At 35.8% G+C, this 19152-nt stretch overlaps 1 long non-coding RNA gene across 1 annotated transcript; it reads left to right on the forward strand.

Moving 5' to 3' along the window:
• The first annotated feature begins 13766 nt into the window (after positions 1-13766).
• On the forward strand, positions 13767-16307 carry LOC124533227. Its single transcript, XR_006966682.1, has 3 exons — positions 13767-15339; positions 15859-16017; positions 16147-16307. It is a non-coding gene; the product is annotated as an uncharacterized LOC124533227 (long non-coding RNA).
• The last annotated feature ends 2845 nt before the right edge of the window (positions 16308-19152 follow it).

The raw sequence follows: 19152 nt of genomic DNA on the forward strand, positions 1-19152 counted from the left end.
AATTGTGCCAGAGCGTGAAAAAACTGGCTTTAATTAAACACCTACTGATGGCGTTCTATTAATTAGTAACGAATATGTAGATGTTAATAGAGGTAATTAATCTGAATGTACTTACTGAATATATTAAGCTGCAAATTCAAATCAGTCAAATGTTCATTCATCAGTCCAAGCGAGTCGTTCAATAAGCTGATCATTAAAATAAATTGCATTTGTATCACGAGTCGAATCGTACACTTTAAGTAGTAGCATACAATAAATCCTAGAACTATCGCTGCAACAATTAAAGAAAAATCTACATAATAAACATTATTTGAAAGCTAATATCGTAATTCTTGTTAACGTTCTGCCTTAAGTAACTTCGTTTTGAAATGCCAAGGAAACACCAGAAAGACGGAAATTTCTTTTGCAAAAATCATTGAAAAAAAAATTCTTGCAGAGGAAATATAGATTAATAAAAATGACACATCATGACGACATTGATGAGATTCAGTTTCGTATCAGTTGAATAGTAGTCATCGCTGATTGCATCACAATCTTTACAAATGATTTCGCAAATACTTAAATATTAATTCATAAATACTAGTTACCGATGAATGAAAGAACATATGATAAAATATTTTAGACACTGATAAGGCTTATCAATTATATGATGGATCTCCATTTATTGATGTACCGATAGAACTATATATAGTTTAGTATAACCAGACATTCAAATAGGACTTAATAAGCCATCAAAATAATGACTTCGTATTCAGTTTCAAGATAATAAATACTTTTGAAACATTTAACTACGTTCTTTTGTATGCAGCTTTGTAAAGAGCTCCATAACATTTTTACAATTAATATTAAATACTTACGATACAGATTTTCGTTTAAATAACGATGGGCAGCGATTCCAATATCAATAACAGCAAATGCTGCTAATATCGCAAAGTATGTCCACATAATTATTTTACTTTTCCTTACATTCATATTTGGATAGTTGTTTGACAGATCTTTATTTACCTACAAAATTTATAGCCCTGAAGTTAGAGAATCTTTAAAATAAATTATATGTATAATCCTTATCTGTCTGTTATATTGCCGATAAATGGAGAAAAGATCACTCGAGGATTACACCAGTCGTTTCCATATTGATATGACTTGTATGTTATTGTACTTTTTCTAATAAGGTTTTGTTTGTATGGCTCATGATCGGTGGTGAACATAAACATTGTGAGGAATATCATGTCATGCTCGCCTCAGATAAATCTGCCTCATAAGGGCAATTGGAGCTACGTGGTGGAGTATGTTCAAAAAACCAGTTTTTCTTCAATGTAGCATTATGTTAGCTATAGAATATTCATAGGTTACTTCTTGCTATATTCAGTAAGTGTATTTACACACTTGGAAGACTTATTGCTTCGTTGTCTACCGCGTTGTTCTAGTGACTAGATATAAAAGTTACAGATCCCGAGCCCTTGGATTTAAGCTGTAATTGGATTGGATTGGATTTAAGATAAAACATATCGGCTTTTTCTGTTGAAAACGTCTAAATAGCAACCCAAAGGCTGGAATTTAGAAGAGTGCACACTTCCAAGTCCCGCGCCTAAACTCTTTTCGGTCGTGTTGGATTTGCCGTCCCACCAGATTGTCAGAGTGAGGGAACAGAGACAGCATTTGTGTCTGTATTCACACTTGGGCACTTTAATAGGGAGACTAGACTAGGCAGAATATCCTGCATAGTCTAGACTCCCTTGAGAATGTTTACCTTGGACATCATAAAAAATATATGATTAAAAATCACCATTTCTATGTTGTTTATCCATTTCATTAGCCTCTTCATTCTATTCAACAAATCGAAGGCTGCAGTTATCACTATCAAATTTGACATAAAAAATTCGAATATGAAGAATAAATCCGACAAGCCCAGTAGTATGCGGATCTTCCGTGATGGTTCAGCTATATAATATTCATGTCTGTATCCTAATACTGACACCATTACTGAAAATAATGGCAAGTATCCGAAATAAAGAGTTAATTCTTAACCAATGATTTCGAGTTCCTTTATGTATTTAATTTGAATTTTAAATTCATATCGTACTGAAGGTGATGAAGGCTAACACCATGAGTAAACCTGTTTTTGCAAACACCAATCCGCATTGGAGCAGTATAGTCGTATAAACTCTAAAAACACATTCTCCTCAAGGAGAGAAATTGCCTTAGCCAAAAAGTGCAACATATATAGACTGTGAAAATATTAAAGAACTCTTAAAATAAAATCTTAATGATACAATAATCTACTTCGCAGAGTAATATTGAGAACTTACTTAATACAGCGTAAAATATATAGGAGTAAATTCTGAAATAGGGCCATAAGCAAATTCGGTAGGCATTTCGATATGGCGTGAAGCGTAAAGCAGCTACACCAACTAATCTTGATATTTGCAGAACAGCTGCTAGCGGACCGCTTACTTTACAACACAGAGATTCCGTGTCATGGAGCTCTAAAAATATTCAGAAACAATTGAATCCATGCTGTTACACTTTAAGGGGACTACATGAGCTAAATGCAAGTTTTAAAATGCCAAAAAGTATATAATCCAATGCAATAAACCAAATGAAAAAAATATATGTTAATCTTCAGGATACATGCTAGTTATTATTTGTTTTGAAAACATGATGTAATTAATTTGGTACGATAGAAAAAAATCGCAAAGTTACCTCTAAAAAAGTCTTTTTTTGTTTTTTAACTACACTTATATACCTTTAATAATTTTGGTCTTTTGTCAGATTATTCTACAAACAATATACAAAAAATTTAGTGCCTTAATTATTTAGTAAAATCCATAGATTTTTTTTAAATCAGATTTTCTTATTTTCGACCAAAATGCGTAAGCATTAGTGCGTGAGCGCCTCGTACAGACACTGCCGGCCGAGGCCTGTTGCTATACAGACGTGTCGCTCTTATCACCGCATCGTTGCGAATAAAATCTCGTAGATTTTATTTTTGTGTAATTTTAATTGTAAATTAATTGTCGAATATTATTCTTTTTTGTAAATAAATATATTAAGTTAAAATAGTCTAGTTGTAGTAAGCCATTTATTTTTTTATTAAGTTATTTTTTATAAAGTTTAATTTTGTAAACATAGGAAATAAAGTACAATCTGTGAAGAAAACTAAAAAACTTTCATATAAATTAAAAAGCCGAACATATGAAAGATAATATGAAAAGGTAAGAGTATTTAATTAGTAAACATATATAATATATATATGTGTATATATATATTAAAAATAATGATTATTGGAAACATTTATTAAAAACAGTTCGAACATTAGTTCGCATAGAATCAGATTTTTCGACATATTTCTTACAGTCACCATGGAGTATTTGGTCAATGCAAGCATATCCAAGAAGATTGTGCGGGTTCGATCCCCGCACTCTGAACAAAAATTATTTCAAAGGACTATATTTAAAAATATATGTTTTATAATTATTAAAATTTAATTGCTAACAACTATGTATTTATTTTTTCAGAATTAAGAAAATCGAAAAAAAATAACACGGAAGCTATTTCTATTACGTTAGAGTTTAATTTTATCAATTTTGTTTATAAAAGGAAATATAGTTATGTATGAATTAAATTTAATAATAAAAAAATAAATAAATACAAATTAGCACATCACATGAATATTTAGTGGTGCTTGCCTGGGTTTGAACCCGCAATAAGATGCGCGCGTTCTACCCACTGGGCCATCTTGAAATATGTAATTGTTGTGAACCAAAGAACTAAAATATTTAGAAGTGTCATAAACGTAATTCAATATTTTTTATAGATTAGAAATAGTATCAATTGAAAAATTTCACCTCGTAGCTTCAGTGAAAGTGGGTGAAATATTGATTGCAAGTATCCAAGATATTTTAATAGCGAACGACGACGAACGAAAAATTTAAAAAAACATTTTAATAAAAAAATTGAAACGAAATTTATTTGTTTTTTTGTTATACCAAAAATAAATAAAAATATTTGAATTTAATTGAATCAGTTTTATTTCAAATATCAGTCAAAAACAATACAAATAATTCTAATATCCAAACTATTTTTATGAGATTTATGACTAAACCCATTGTGATTGACCGAGTTAACCAATAATTCTACGAAACCGACTTGACGATATTATTTTTATAGTAACTTTTTGATACTGACTTTTTTAACTTAATTCTTTTTCTTTGTGTACCGATATTAGTTAAACGAACAAACTCTACGCTTTTTGTCAGTGTACAAATTACGAACAGTTCCAATTTTATTTAACAAATCGATTAACAAACTTATAAAATTTAAAAAATAGGTTCGATTTAATATTTAGTATTACAACTAATTGAGATACAGTAAAAATTTAAGAAAAAAATGTTTAAATTAACAATTTTTTGTACATAAAATAATAATAATTTAAGTTTAATTAATTCAGTTTAATTTTATCATAATTTTTTAAATGACACAAAGAAATTAAAATAATTCTGCTGTCCTGCCTATTTTTATGAAATCTATGATTGATAGAATTGATAGAATTGACTTTGCTTCGCTTTCGCTCGGTGCGGCGCGCGGCGGTTCGGCGCCATCTATTGGAATATTCAGGCGTAACCTCGCCGCCTCGCTAAGCGTAGTGCGCGGGGGGACATGCCGTTTTTGTCGTTAGTGTAAGTGTGTGCTTGTGATTCTCAAGGGCAATTAGCTCCTGTAGTCCCCTTAATTATATTTTTATTTTTATGTGAAAGCGGCAGGTAAAAAGTGATCCATTTGATAGTAAATGGTCACCACCTTTCATCGCTGCCCGTCTAAGATGTTACATCCTCCATGTGCTACGTTACGTTGGCTCACACGTCAATTCGGAACACAAAAATATAAAGCATTGTTGTTTTGCGAGTTATAATGCGCAAGCCCGAGAGGCGCAAATAAAACGATCTATTTTTGTACCTATTTCTTAAGAACAAGAATTAAAGGAATTACTTTTATCCTCATCTATCAACAAGCCTTGTCTACTGCTCGAAGCGTGAGCCAGAAGTGAGACCACCCTCGTAATCAGTACCGATGGTTGGCGACGATTCATTGGTGGTCTTGCAACTCGTACGATTCCCACATTACAAGTTAAGAAAAATTATTGAGTTCACGGCAATCACTTTGGTGGTCTTTGTGTTGTATTCAGCAGAATGTTCGAGTAAGGTGTTACGAGAATTCTTAAATGTGAAATTTCGATGGGAAATATATTGTGGAAAGTATAGATCGCTGACTTATACTACTCTCTACTACTTCTACTACTCTAGTCTAGTGCATTTATAACAGGCAAATGAGTTCGTGAACGTACCTTTTTCTTGTTCTATTTAATTTCTTCTATTCCATATTGAAGTCATCTTTTGATTCCAGACCTGATATTTTTATTAAGCTGACATAGGCAATGGCTCGTGGCAATACACAAATACTTAATTTTTTAAATAAAATGTCCATCAATTTTGTAGATACAATCTAAATAAATAGTTTTCTAGTAAAGCACATTTATAATACATCAAGCATAATGTAGGTATATCTAGCGATATTTAACCTCTTTGCTTTTATTATTTTACCTTCATTAATAATTTCATGCAGGTCTACGATAGACGCGTACGAAAACTCTCTCTCTCTCTTCCTAGCTATATATCCCACATGGTGGTGGGGTCAGCTTTCCTCGTTTTAGCTCTCCACTTCGCTCTATCCTTAACATCGTCGTCGGACAGCTGGCACATCTTCATGTCCTTCAACACCACATCTTTCCACCTTGTTTTGGGTCTGCCTCTGGATCTACGACCAGAGATGGAAAGTTGTAATGCTAAATTACCTGCGTAGTCGGGGGGCTTCCTTTTCACGTGCCCATACCATCGCAGCCTACTCTCCTGCATCTTGTCGGCAATGTCGCGTACGCCCATGCTTCCTCGCACGTACTCGTTGCGGATCTTGTCAAGCCCAGTAACGCCGCACATCCACCTCAACATTTTCATTTCAGCAACTTGAATGGTATTGACGTTTTTTTGAGTTACGGCCCATGTTTCACTGCCATACATAAGGGCTGGTCTGATCACTGTCTTATATACCAAACCCTTGAGTTTGACAGGCATTCTTTTGTCACATGTGACACCAGTCACTTCTCGCCATTTGAGCCACGCTGCGGCTACCCGGTGCTGAATGTTGCATTCCAAGTTCCCAGTATTTTGCACCATACTCCCCAGATACTTATATTCATTGCACATGGTGACTGGTTGTCCATCGATGTAAATCGGACTGTTGTCAGTAATGTCTGTTTGATTGAAAGACATGAACTGGGTTTTTGCAACACTCAGCGTTAGGCCACCGGTCTGTAACTGGTGTTTCCAGAGTTTGAGTGCCTGTTGTAACTCTTCTCGGCTCTCATACCGTTGAATTCTGCGCTATCTCGGTAAGCGAGTCCAAAACCAAGCAAAACAAAAAGGGGCTGAGCACAGAGCCTTAGTGTACACCTTCTGTGACCGCTATCGGTTACGTGGCACCCGTTGGCGTCCGTACCATTGATTTTGCACCCTTATACATGTCGGCGATGATGTTAACATACTGTTCGGGGACGTTCTTCTTACGAAGGCTCCACCAAATCGTATCTCTTGGGACGCGATCAAATGCCTTCTCCAGGTCCAGGAATGCAACATGCAATGGCCGGTTTTTTGCACGATATTCTTCAGCAATTGTGTTCAGAGCGAACATCGGATCAGTTGTTGATAAGCCAGGAACGAAGCCGTAGTGATTTCTTGATAAGACGCACTCAGATCTTAGGCGACTATCTATCACTCTCTCGTAAAGCTTCATCGTATGACTTAAAAGCTTGATTCCGCGGTAGTTGTTACATTCATACTTGCTACCTTTTCCTTTATAAATTGGAACTATGGTGCTCAATCTCCATGCGTCTGGCATTTTAGAAGAGAACATCACACAGTTGAAGAAATTGGTGAGCAAGTTGACTTCTTTTTCTCGCAAGCATTTCCAAGCTTCTACTGGGATACCATCCGGTCCTATGGCTTTTTTGTTGGACATTTTTTGCAAGGCCATCTTCACCTCGTTTGGGTGTATAGGAGGTATAAGTCCCAAGTTCTTATTCATATCTGGAAGTTTTGTGGCAGTTGGATTCGGATTCAGTAGCTGTTTGTAATATTAAAACCAAGCCGTTATAATGTCTCTGTCTTTGTACAACAAATCACCATTCGAACTTTTGATGGATTTACACGTAGCTGGATCCTTTGTGCTTCGACACCTCTGCCTTGCGAGCTTGTGTATATGTTTTTGACCTTCTTTACTGCACAATGTTTTGTAAAGTAGGTAGGTTCTTTTGGGAGTTTGCCTGTTCTACTGCAATTACTTTTTTGGTGTTTTTCTTTTCTGTTTTATAAGTCTCTCTGTCTTCAGGTGTTTGCGTGGTCTGCCAGTTTTTAAATGCGGTTTTTTTTTAACTGTATTGCGGTTTGTACCGTCTCAGTCCACCACCACGTTTCTCTATCTATTTTCTTCGTTCCTTTAGTACGACCCAAATCTTTATTAGCAGCAGTTATGACAGACTTCTGCAAGTCTTCCCACATTTTGTCAACGTCTGAGTCCATATCAAGTTTCAGATTTTCCAGATGTGCACAAAACTCTGGAACCTTGTCACCTTTTAACTTCCACCATTTCGTGAGTTCTGGAGTTTGTGTTGGTTTCTTCTTGCCAATCTTCTGAAACTTCATATCCATCACAACAAGACGGTGTTGGGTACAAATACATTCTCTCAGAATAATCTTACAATTTGTAATACGGCTGATATGTTTTCGGTTTGTTAAAATGTAGTCAATTTGCGACGATGTTTGGCCGCTTTTGTACGTTATTTTATGTTCTGGCTTCTTCGCAAAAAAGGAATTGACAATAGCGAGATCGAATGCTGCTGCCGTTGAAAGTATAATTTTCCAGCATCGTTTAGGGTGCCGTATGCGTGACCTCCGTGCACTCTATTAAAAGACTTATTGACTTCGCCGATGTGGCCATTTAGATCACCTCCCAGCACAATAGTATCCTCGGTTGGTATTTGCTGGAGTGTACTTTCCAGAGTGGTCCAGAAATATTCCTTCTCTTCCTGGCTACAACCAACCTGGGGAGCGTATGCAGAAATAACAGTATAAGTTCTCCTTCTACTAGGACTTTTAGAGATACTAATCTGTCAGATACACGATTTATTTCTAGGATGTTGTTGAGGTGCTCTTCTTTTACAGCAATTGCTACGCCATTTCTTCCGTGCTTTGCGCCCACGTACATGAGTTTATAGCCCTCTCCGATGTTACGAGCTTTTGATCCAGTCCATCGAGTTTCTTGTAGACAGATAAAATCGACCCTTCTGCGTTTTAAGAGTGCAGCAAGTTCCTTTGTTTTTCCTGTTAGAGTGCCTACGTTTAAAGAAGCGAAGCGGATCTTTTGGCTACAAGTTGGGACTAACGTCTTTAGCCGAGCCCGTCCATGACCCGGTAGCCCTTGCATACTATTCGCAGAGGTAGGGCGATGTGTCTGCGCTTCACGGCGACGCCCTATTTGTAATCCTCAATGCTTTATGTAACCTTTCCATAATTCTAGCCCAATAATTTGGCGTTTTGGGTTTATTATTTCAGTGCCGATTGCCATCTGACGTACAAAAACCTGCTCTCTATGAAGACAGGAAAACCCCGGATTTGATGATAAGTCCGTTAACACCTCTGTGTTTAGTAATGTCTGTATTATTGGCATAGCAAGTTAGGTAAATTATCAGTGTGCCAATCTTTTAAATACCTTAGTCGCCTTGTACGACACCTCGGTAAGAAAGAGGTAGGTGCTATTCTACTCTGCCGGTCACGGCACGATAGACGCGTACGAAAACTAACCACAATAATATATTATTATATCAACAAAGTTGTAGTTTGAATATAGTTGAGTATAACTTTAGTTGTATATGTTTGTATAGATTGTGTTAGATAATAGTAGTTTTGTATTTAATGTACATAATGGGATGGTTAAAGTTTCTTTCAGCGCCATTGTCTATAAGGTGAACGCTTACCACCATGTAGCCCATTTGCTCGTTCGCGTATCTAAATATAAAAATACAAATGCTGATTTTATTTTAATTAGTTCAACCAACCTTTATGTTTATCATTACTTTCGGCGTTGCCACCAGAATCGTTTGGCAGTGCCTCGACAGGAAAGTAATCTTTTAGGTTCTTAGAATCAGCTGTATGGACGTGTAACATGTTCATCAGCTTATCTTCATAAATGGTTTCATCTTCACCAGCAACTTGTCGATAAAAGGCGGTGCGTTCAAAAATGCATTCCTTTAAGCCTCAGAAGTATTGCTTCCTAATCATGGAAAAGAGAAATAAATTTATGAACATCTTTTATTCATATTATAAACCAAGGAGTTAGTATAGCACAGGAATTCGAAGGAGTGAATCTTGGCCAAAAATTGTCTAGCAAAGGGTGTAATCTAGATGGAAAACCTGAGTATCTTTTAAGTATTATCATAATATACAGCACATTTTTTATATTCAGTGTTTAAAAGCATACTTTTTTATATATTGATACAGAAACATTCTCCGAATATACTCTTTATAATTTTCTTACCTGAAGGTAGTACAGAAAATGTTGTAAACTGAACAAATCGATTTTCGCGAAGTGAGCCAGGCTCACGCCTTTAAAGTCAACCGTAAGAAGCATTCCTGGCCACGTGCCTTGTTCATACTGATACAATTCAATGACCATGAGCACCGCTCTGAAAATGTCATGTTTTACATTTTCAACACATTCTAGTACTACATAATAGTAGAAAAAACTCATTCAATTGAAATTTTAATTTTAAGGTTCTATATTTTTAAATAAGTTACATAATAAGGCGACATAAGAAATCATTATAAGTAAAATTAGCAGGCGATGTTTGCTCAACGTAAAATGTAGTTGTCATAAATCAAACGGTAATAACTCAATAAACATAATTAGATATTGTTTGAAGTAGATATGAGCGTTACCATTTTAGGTTTTATTGTTACTTAAGGTACAGATATGAGATAAAACACATGTATCTACGACTTTAACCCTCTTTTATATTTATGTAGGGTTAGTTGTGTAGTATGGATAGCCTTTGGCTCCCTTTGATATAGTGTTCTGATAAATTTGTAAAAAATAATTTTTGAATTTTGAACTTGCTGATTATAATAAGGACTATATATAAAGTAAACAGTGATTTTACTGAAACCTTGGGCTTCGGATCCCTATTGAAAGAGTTTGTTCTGCCATTCAATAAGGGTTTATGGATGCACGTATGGGAGATTTTGATCTCTAGCATGTGGTTTACTTTCCCCGTGTATCAAGAGATGAAGTGTTGTAAACACAAATTGAGCACATAAAAATTAAGTGATGCTTATCTGATATGAATATGCTATCATCGGTTCAGATTGACGCCTAATCATTTGAACATCTCGGGTTATGGAGCCTAATTCATTTTAATATCTAATAATTCGCTCTTATCTATATTGATCTTAATGTATACCGGTGTTTATGATTCCCATACAGTAATACTGTATTTAAAAACATCGGAATTAATGGTGAATTAAGTATATCCCCGATCCATCCATTGATTAGATTATAGATAAATTGTCGGAAATATTCTATATGACGTGCGTATATTAAATATATACACACATTTTCAAATACACTGTGTTCAACACAACTGCCGCTTGTTGTGTGGCTCGTGGCACGATTCAAATGCGCGAACGAAACCTCCACTATAGCAGTTGCAAAAACCAGACGCTGTAGGTTTGCAACTATTATATAACAATGAACGCGTCTTTTGAATAAATAGAAGAGTTTAAACCTTGTTGTTAGAATTCCGTAGCTCGAAAGGAAACAAGGATCACATATAAGAACAATTCACTTTTGTCCGGTCGTCAGTCCGCCTGTTCGCCTAGCTGTCTATCTTGACGGACGAAAAGAATGTAGGAAAAAAAATCGGAAACCGAAAATTTTTTGTTACGTCAGTGTAACTGATAGTATTGTGAGGTAATCCAGAAAGCTCAAATTGGACTTGCAATTATTCGTTTTTTACGATGCTATGTTCTTGTTTTTGTAGTTACACTTATTCACTCACCCATCGAACTGCTGTAGGTAGAAAATGTGATGAGTGCGTTTCATCAAGTACAATATCTAAGACCGTATAACTTGTATTACATTAGCTAAAACATGGATCGTACTGAGCGATGCCAGATCAGCGGTCCACTAGCAAGAGTGCTTCGCATCTCCAGCCTGCTCTGTGTCGTACCGCTTCAGTTGACGCCGCTTCGCAACGAGGCTCAACGCGTTTCAATTAGCGGCGCACGGAAAGTCAAATCAGCGCGCCTCAGCTACATCGCCTCAATATCGCGCAAACGTCAGATTGGTGGCTATGTCGTGATTTTTGCAATAGGTAAGTGTTAATTGAATGGAATAAACCAATATTGAATGTCCTTAGCAAATACCAAACACAGGTTCGAGTCTACTATTTAAGGTAGATCTTACACGTTCACCTCATAGTTCAGACGCAATATGATTACCATTAGATCATAATCTATTTCTCTTTTTTAAAATAATTGATTCAAAACACTTAATCTGATCTAGAAACATCAACGGTTTTATGAGCTACGATGAAGAGGATGTCGCCACTGGAATGACATCTTTATTTCAATGTCAACGCTGTCGATTCGAGTTGATGGTGTAGACCGTGTAAGGCTTGCAAAGGTCTGTCGTCTATTGTGGTGTATCGTCCGTACGGGGACTGTTCCGAGGGCTCGAGTGTGATACCGATACATTTTCGTCTTTATTCCTTTCAACACTAGAGCTAATTTCATCTACACTGCGCTTGTCACCTCGATAATGTATGCGAGTGAAATCATTCTTACCTGATCTTCCTCCTTAAGTTTTTTAGGAATTAAAAATGGAAGTTTTCAAAACTTAACTATACCCGTTCCTACGAGGCTGACAACGCTTTAGCCACCGTTGTGTTACAGAAGTCCACAGACGATATACGTGTGTATGTATAATTGCAACAAAAATATACTTTTTGTTTCAGTTGTACTGCAAATAATTACACTTCTCAATGAATTCATATTTCAAATAGATTCATCAACTCGTATACGCACAGGATTGTCAAAAGTATTCGTTATCGTAATCACGATATTATTATTGACATCAATACTCGTAGCGGGGTTCGATGGCGTTAATAATATGAACCGATATATGTCATATGTAAATAAACTTGAAGAGGTAAGCGAGGCCCAGAGCTTTCTTTAATTGTTAGCGTTTAAGAGAATATTTTTAAGGAAAAAGTTGTGTATATAAATTAAATGTTCCTTTGCGACTAGACAAAATCTGTTGTCGTCAATATATAAGTCATAATTAAAGTTGACAGGTCAAAATATTAAATAAATATAGAAGCTTTATAATTACTTATTGATCGTTGAAAACTGGTTCAGATAGAAAAAACTCAGACCTCAGAAAAACCTGCGAGAGAAAGGCAGCGGGACTTATTATTACTTTTTAAATTACACAGTGCGCTGTTTACATTTATTTGTGAAGAGGACAATAATAATTCTTTTGATAAATTGTCACTTCACCGCAGTCGAATCGAAACATAACAAATGATCAGCTCAAATCAGTTTTCCTACTCTGCTATCAGAACAATGCAGATGCGATCGACGTTTTACAGAAATAATAAAAAAAAAACTTCAGGTAAAATGTATAAAAAGTTGATATAATGAAAATAACATATTAAACATTACTTCCTTCCAGATAAATCAAGAATTGGAGAGCAGCCACTTAGATATTAACATAAGGTACTCCGGTATCATAACGTGGGGATACTTGTCAATATTTGTGTTCTTTTTTGGCTGTCAGGTATTTTTTAAAATGGATTTTGATTTGAAAGATAATGAGTATGCAATTTATAAGTGTAAGTAAACATTGTTTATTCCACAATTATAATAATAATGACATTTCGAGACGACGTAGAAACCCACGTCTAGTGGATATTGAAAATAGCTACTCCACGTTTAATAATGAACATTAAAAAAAATTTCTCCCAAAATAAATCTTTCTAAAACAATCTCTTTTTTGAGAAGTTCTGGACCTTAGTCAACTACTGCTGACCCAATGTGAGTTTGTGGTCATATTCCACTGCTTAGTACAAGATTGACCATAATGACAAATACAATCGCCAGTTAAATTAACTGGTTTTAAATATTTCTACCTAATTAAAATCATAATTAATAAATAAAAAAATTAACAAAAAGAAAAGCCGACTTCAAACAAAACACTAGTAAGAAAAACTTAATATACACCAAAATGTAGTAAAATTAATTGCGTATTCAAAATATTTTTATAGTCCTCCTAGGTAAAAGGAATTTAAAAATATAAATATATTTGGAGTCGGTGTCAGTAAATTAGTTATAAATATAACTGTAACTACGTTATCAAATCGTAAATCGACTTTTAAGTAGTCGAAAATTTTTCGATTCATATTACTTAGAAGGGATATATTTGAATATGCAATTATTACTTATTTTATTTTAGTGCTTATTAATTTCTTTTAAAATAGCGTTTTGTTTGAAGTCGCTTTTTGTTTTTGTTAAAATTTTTATATATATCAGATATAGATATAACAGATAACTCATCCAAGCTTGGTACTTATTGAATACCGATCGTTGTTTTAGTAACATCATTAGCTATTGCGCTCGGATTTTTCTCCAAACACATCTTCAACGTGCTGCAGTGTTTGCAATTTATATTCATCGTGTGCTCGGTGAACGATACACTTCGAACGCTGAATAAGCGACTTCGCAGCTTGATCTTCAAACTAAAACTTTACGGTCGTATTTTTAGTATTAACTTTTAATTTGTAAACAATTTTTACTAATAGTGTGGATTAAAGGTCTGCAGCATTTTATTTAGAAATTACTTCTTGAGTTTAGGTAAATCGAATCTTTGAAATGTGCCGACAAAATCGAGACCCAAACCTCTAGTAATATTGGATAATAGATTTAATTAACAAATAGTATATAAATAAGTGTAACATTGTACAGTCAGAGTAATAAGAAAACCTTCGTCAGTTTTCAAATTCATTCCTTTGTCAATTACTAATAATTACGTCACAATGTTACTGAATGCAAAGGCATATGGAGGTCTTAAATCATTCAGTTACATTATTGGCACGACAGTCTTGTGACTTAAAATGACGGATCTCAAGACTAACCTATATACCAAACCTCTGCCTCTCTGGTATATGATATTGTGTCTCGTAATCTTCTTTCTATAAGTAAATCTTCGAGGAGGACATCACATGAGGATATATTTGTATACTTTCTCACTCCAATGAACATGTCATTATGATAGCAGTAATTCCATCTTGATCGAATTTGGCTTCTAATGGTTCAGAGTTTTTTTCCAAACAAGACGCGACTCCTGAATCCGCATAAAGCACAAACTTATGAAAAAAATAGATTTTAATTGATACTTTTCTTTAAATAAGTAAGTAGTAGTAGTAGTAAGTTGCATTTTTGACAAATTTTGAAAAAAACTAAATAACGTGATAACTCAAAAATGGATCACTTTTGGATCATGCATATGAAGGTTTAAATTATTGCAAATAGTCACCCCTATCACCACTTAACGGATATACCAATAATCCTGTATGTATAGCGACGCTATATGTCATCCTCAATCGGTAAAGCAGATTATAGCTCAAACTGAGCACACGAAAATAGAACTTACGGTGACAAACCTTCTTTACCCTGACTGTACATACTAAACACATGCATACGTAGGTACTATAGTAAATATTAATTAGAAGATTATAAATATTACTTTTGAGCAGATGCAATGAAAACAAAGAATATAGCAAACGCCCAGACAACGATCCGTCGTCTGTATCGCGCGCACGTGTCCATATGCGAGGTGGTGAAGAGTATCGACGAGGGCGAGGGGGCCTTGGTGGCGATCTTACTGCTCACCAAGATACTGGAATGCACTGACTTATTTTATCATGTCATGTCAATAACTTATGCGTCTTTAAGTATGCGACTATTTATATAAAATGTTCTTTTACAATATGTGAATGTTATCTGAACGTTTATAATGTTAAACAAGTTTCAAGTCTATTAACACATTTTATTTGTTGCAGATGACTGGACGCACAGAAAATTTGTAAATTTAGGAGTGTGTTTAATTTGGGCCTTCATTAAGGGAGTTTTTATAATTCTAATAGTGGAACGCTGTCATAAGACACAAGAAGAAGTACTTATCTCACTACATATATGAATATTGTATTTTATATATATTTTAATTAAATATCACATAGAGACAGAAAAATAGTCCAACGATTTTAATAATACATAAATTAAAGCTTGTGTAACAAACAGTCCACAGAAAGTTTATTAACTTTATACTCAACCATATCAACAAAATACTAGTTTTCGCCCTCGACTTTGCTCGCGTTTTGATTTCCATGTTTTCGGCAAAAAAGTAGCCTATGTCTTTCTTTGGGGTTGAAATTTGCTTCATACGATTTTTTTTCGAATTCGGTTCAGTGATTTGGTAGTGAAAGAGCGACAAAGACAGACACAGTTACTATCATATTTATAAAATTAGTTTAGATACTTTCTAAACTTGTAACTTGTATTGTAAATAATATTATTTTGCGCAGTTCGCAACGAGTCGATGGAGTTATCACATGCGGCTCTGCTATCCCAGCCTCGCTTAGCGGAAAGACACATTGATGTCGTTTGTGATGTCTATACATTTTTTCGTCCGCAGTTTCAAACAACACAAAACCATGTAAGTCACTTGATGTGCGCATCAGCAGACAGGGAATTTAAACATGAACTGTCGCGCTTCTACGACCAAGTTGTTGATGACACGCCTGCATTCTCACCACTGGGGATATGTGTTTTAACGAGGCAGCTCTTAGTTGGGGTAAATGATCCATTCAATAAAAATATATTTTTCTTATACATTATGTATTTATGAATGATGAAGAAAAGTTATTTACATAAAATACTTCCTATATAAACAACAATTAATTAAAATAAATGATCCTTTCAGATAATCGGTGGCATTGTAACCTTTTTAGCAATCGTTCTACAGTTCCACGTTATAGACAGGGTTAAATTACAAAATTAGACTTAACACGAAATAACCATAAGTTTGATCTTCAAAACGTGGAGAAACGTCATTTCTTTATGACATAATGAATATTGCTTTTTCTGAATAAAAAAATGTGTTTTAATATTTGTTTTTCAATCATTCTTATATCATACGAGTATACTTATTATATTTTCTATTTGGTTCAGTAATAAGTTTGTGAGACTTCATATCTAAGTGCCTCCAAATTAAATAAAACCAAATTAAATTATTTTCTTCAATATACATAACGCTTACTTGTTTGTCAAATTAATCACTACCACCGGTTCCTAAAAAGAAATCCCCTGACCTGAAAGAACCGCCGAAAGAAATTGAGCTCGTCTTTTTTATATTATTTTTTTCTATAAGTATTAATCGATATCTAACTGTATCTCAGTTAAAAATAGAGGCCCTGCACGTTTTTACAAGAAGCGATCAACTACAAGTAATGAATGCGCTGCGATAGACGAATTCCGGTAGAGGCGGTGGACACCGACTTCAGTAAGGCCTTCGGTACCGTAAATCAAGTTATTCTATTAGACAATCTCACGGGATATTGAATCCTTTATTTAGTTGTTTGATTCTTATCTGAACAATCGCATTGCCGAAGTAGTGTTAAATGGTTATACTTCCAATTCCTTTAAAGTTTAGTCTGGTATCCCACAGGGTTCGCATCTAGGACCACAATTGTTTACAGTTTTTATAAACGATATTGGTGAATGCTTTAAAAACTCACAAATGTCTATTCGCAGATGACTTAAAAGCTATTGCTAGGATTAAGGATACTCCTCTATTTTGTTTCAAAATTATTTAGGTAGACTAGAAGAGTGGTGCAAAAAAAATAACATGTAGCACGAATGACTTTAAATGTAACAAAATGTAAACATATTAAATTCACAAAAACTAATATAGAAAACCGACAATATATAATACAAACGGGTACTCAAAGAGGTAAAAAAATATGCGGGTTTTGGGTATAAATTTTGACCAAAAACTTAAATTCGATAAACATATCAAAGTCTTAGTCCTGGAGGCATCAAAATACTAGGGTTTTTAATAAGATAATCTAATAACTTCAAGCAATCAGCTACAAAAATTGTTAGGTACAATGCATTGGTCAGGAGTAATTTAGAATACAGTAGTTTGGTCTTCTAAATATAAGAACCACATCGATAGACTTGAGTCTATCTATAAAAAATCATTATATAATTAATCTTTAGTTGCAAGCTTAACACATAACTCAAATCTTACGATGAACATGAATATTTCAAACTTACTCCGTTGTCGAAACCTAGACGTCTGTTTCACTTAAAATTTCTAAGTGAAATCGTTACTGGGTCGATTATTAATACAGACCTATAACAAAAGCTTACTTTTAATGTACCCACCAGATTACCTAGGTCAAATAATTTACACATTTGTTAAGTATTATAATTTATATATTTGTAAGTATTTGAACATAATGCTTATGATGAATATCAAAACAGTGTAATCTAAATGTTACGTTCATTGTGTCCCCAGTACGAACTTTGTACTGGACAGCAAAAATATGCTTTTTATTTCCTTTTTGTGCATGCTGTGCATCAGGGATGTAAGGGGGTGAAAACTACACCTTAGTGCCCCAAGCCAACCTCACCTGCCCGTGGTGCATCCTGCCGACCAGCAAACGAGGCTCTGGCGACCGACTGATGGCGGTATAACCATCAACATAATAGGCGTAGCTAAATACCTCAGGCCGGTGACGGGCAGCAGCGTCACCGGTGCGAGAAGCTACGCCCTGAGGTCGCCAACCCGCCTGCCCAGCGTGGCGATTATGGGCACAACCTCCACATGCAGCACACCCGGAAGCCACGGCCCCCAGTTCCCGGCAGCCCCGCTATTCCTCGTCATGGTGGCGACGATGGTAACGGCGGGACGGGGGGTGCTAAGCATCACCGGGCTACGGGAGGCCACCACAACTGACTGGCCCTGGCGACGTATAACGGACGCACGCTACGGCTTGACTCGCATCTAGCGAAACTTGAGGTAGAACTTGGGAAAATTAGGTGGCACATATTAGGGCTATGTGAAGTCCGTAGGGAGGGAGAGGACACCGTAACCCTCGAATCGGGCCACCTAATGTACTTCCGAGAGGGAGACCAACAATCCCAAGGTGGCGTTGGGTTTCTGGTAAGTAAGTCCCTCGCTGACAACGTTGTGGAAATCTCTAGTGTGTCGAACAGGGTTGCGTATCTCATAATAAAGCTCACCGAGACAGTACACCTTCAAGGTGGTGCAAGCGTACGCACCGACCTCGACACACTCGGACTATGAAGTGGAAGAATTGTTCGATGACATATCGAGGTCCCTCCACTTCACCACGAAAACCCACTACAACGTTGTCATGGGGGACTTTAAAGCTAAAGTGGGAGTACAGAATTGCAGCGAATCGGTAGTATGACCCCATGGATTAGGAAGCAGGAATCATAGGGGACAAACGCTTGTCAACTTACTCGAACGGGATGGGCTCTTCTTGATGAATTCCTTCTTCAAGAAGCAGCCACAAAGGAAGTGGACGTGGCAAAGCCCCGACACTATGACAATAAATGAGATCGACTTCATAATGACGGACAAGTGGCGCATATTCAGAGACGTCTCAGAGAAAAACAAGTTAAATACCGGTAGTGATAACCGACTTCTCCGAGGCTCTCTGAATATTAATTTTAAGGCCGAGCGCGTTCGTCTGATGAAGTCTACGTTCCGACCAAAGCTGCTCAAAACCATTGCGGGATCTGAAATATTCCAGTCAATCCTGGAGAACCGATTCGCTGCTGTAGAAACCACAACTGACGTAAACCAGAACCTTGAAAATGTATTTCGAATTCTCAGGGAAGAAGGCACGAGATGTTGTGGCATGCAGCTTAAGGACAGGAAGTCCAACCTGTCGGA

The sequence above is a fragment of the Vanessa cardui genome, chromosome 10 (genome assembly GCF_905220365.1).
Source record: "Vanessa cardui chromosome 10, ilVanCard2.1, whole genome shotgun sequence".
Taxonomy (NCBI): Eukaryota; Metazoa; Arthropoda; class Insecta; order Lepidoptera; family Nymphalidae; genus Vanessa; species Vanessa cardui.